Source organism: Eucalyptus grandis, chromosome 4, assembly GCF_016545825.1.
Source record: "Eucalyptus grandis isolate ANBG69807.140 chromosome 4, ASM1654582v1, whole genome shotgun sequence".
NCBI classification, from domain to species: Eukaryota; Viridiplantae; Streptophyta; class Magnoliopsida; order Myrtales; family Myrtaceae; genus Eucalyptus; species Eucalyptus grandis.
In genome coordinates, this window is record NC_052615.1 from 14,807,513 (window position 1) to 14,809,883 (window position 2,371).

The following is a 2,371-nucleotide window of genomic DNA, read 5'->3' on the forward strand; positions in this document are numbered from 1 at the left end:
TGATTGATTTAAGACTTTATGTGAAATAAAAATTGGTGGATGATAAATGTATAATGAGATACTAATTTGAGATTTTTAACTATATTAACCCAAAATTTAATGCAAGTTCAGGTCAGCAAATCATCTACATTGACCAACTTATGACTTGACCGCTTTCTGTTTTTGACCGTAACAGTTCATTTGAAAGCTTTCTAGTTGGACCCAGGTTTCTAGTAATCAATGTGGCTTAAGGAAAGGGCAGAAAATTGTGACCTTTGGTCTTCCGCTTCATTTTGTCTGGGAGGTTCTGTCTAGGACTAGGATGACCAAGAAAATATAACTATCATTTTCTGGTTGAACGTTTGAACTTTGGGAGCACTTTTGTACAAGAGAAAAATATATAAAAATATATGCGCCGCGATCATTTGAATTAACAATTCATTTCTTGAATCTCATTCTTTAGTATTATAGTAAGTCGGCGAAGGCACCATATTTTTTCCTCTTCCCTAAATTTGATCGTAATATATTAACATGAATCCTGATTGAAACCTAAATCAACACAACACACCCATGTCGTCAGCAGTCCCGAGCTCTCCTCCCATTCACAAGAACGTCACTGACACAGAAATCTTTCCGCTTTCCCTCCTTTCTCTCTCTCGCTCGCTCGCTCGCTCTCTCTCCTCTGTCTTCCCTGATTCCACTCTCTCGTCGTCTTCCTCATCCAACTCCCTCCAAAACCTCCTCCGAAGCTAAGGCTTGTGCGGAGGGCTCTTCCCGCGCGATGTCAAGTCGTTCACCTTCCACCCAGATGGCCTCCTCGAAGTCCTCCTGGACCGTCCCTGCCTGGCCAAGTTCGACACCAGAGCCTACTTTCACAGCGTCGTGAGAGCCAACCTCACTTATGGTAGTGGCAGAGCAAAAAGAATTCAGCATTAAAATCGTCTCTTTCTTGGGTTTTTCACTGTTTTAATGCTTTTGGCTTTTTGGGCTTTGATCGGTGTTCGGTAAGCTTATGGGAATGGAGGGTCTGTCTCAGAAAGAACTGTTTCTGTGGCTTCCCGTGAAGCATATTATAGTGGATGATCCATCTTCTGATGTCATGGTGTTTGATATTGGGGTTGCTTATAAGCAGCTCTCTCTTTCTCTCTTTGAACACCCTCCTGTGTGTAGACCTCCAGGTCTCTCTCTCTCTCTCTCTCTCGGGGTCTGGCCGGGGGTTGTTTCCTAATTTGGTTTCAAATCCCCCGCGGTTAACCCTTTCCTCAATTTTACGCCTCGAGGAGGGCTCCAATTCGGCGTAGCAGTTTAAGGTCATGCTAAGGACCACTCTCTCAATGTTAATGCAGAAAGAAAGAAGTTGGAACTTTTTAGTTTCTTGTGCTCTGGTGAGAACCTGAAACAGATTGTCATTAATTTAATTCTTTTCCGTTTTGTACTGATATTGCAGATTTGGAGGTTCTACAGCCGAATATTGGGAGGAAGAATATTGGATTTGAAGCTCTTAGATGAAAGTCAGCTCAATTTTTGTTTCTTGGGAGTTTTGGGTGTTTGCTCTCACTTTTTTTCTTTCCCTTCAGAGGTTAACTTGTAAAAAATCCACAAGCAAACGAAGTTCGCAAATTAGATAGATGAAAATTGCAAACAGAGATATCGAAATTGTTTGTGGGGATGAGTTTGTGAATCGAAGGTGGTGAAGCCCGCAAGCCATTTGGAAGAACAGAGTTCAGATCGTTACCATTCAATCTTTTGATCCTCGTTGATTGTTCTTAATTTTCCTGCATAAAGCACAAGAAAAATAAAGAAGGAAAGAGATGTCACAATGAATCTCACTTATCTCTCGTCTATTGGTCAAGCCATTTCATGGGATATGACTAGAGATTAATATCATGCAGGCATAGATTCTACATTCTCGCCTGAGCATGAGAAACCACATGATATTGTATCATGATTTTGCTTCTCATATTCTCTGCTTCCAGAATTTCATAGCTAACTTTAGTTATTTTACATGCATGCCGGTGAAGACAAGTGACAGATTGAGCAGGCATATGAGGCTGCACATATGAAACTGACAAAACAATTTAAAGGGTCTACGAAATCATTAAAAAGATGATATAATATAGATTCAACATCGCGTTGAACTTGAAGAACGCATCATCCCAATTAATCAGGCATGAGACTACACAATTTGTCGGGAGTAGTCAAGTGCTTCATAAGCTCCGACTTTCATAGAAAAGATGTAGCTCGCAATATGTTTTTCAAGAATCACAGTTCATGCCCAATTCAAATCTTTTGGCATGTCAAAGAAATCAACTTTAATGCTGTTATTCAACCTACAATGTAATACTTTATTGAGCATGCATGACCAGGAGTTTCCAAGAAGTTAGATTTGCAA

The 2,371-nt window shown here is 40.4% G+C and overlaps 1 long non-coding RNA gene across 1 annotated transcript; it reads left to right on the forward strand.

The window, feature by feature from the left end:
- Positions 1 to 550: 550 nt before the first annotated feature.
- On the forward strand, positions 551 to 1,885 carry LOC120292444. Its single transcript, XR_005550267.1, has 2 exons — positions 551 to 883; positions 1,427 to 1,885. It is a non-coding gene; the product is annotated as an uncharacterized LOC120292444 (long non-coding RNA).
- The last annotated feature ends 486 nt before the right edge of the window (positions 1,886 to 2,371 follow it).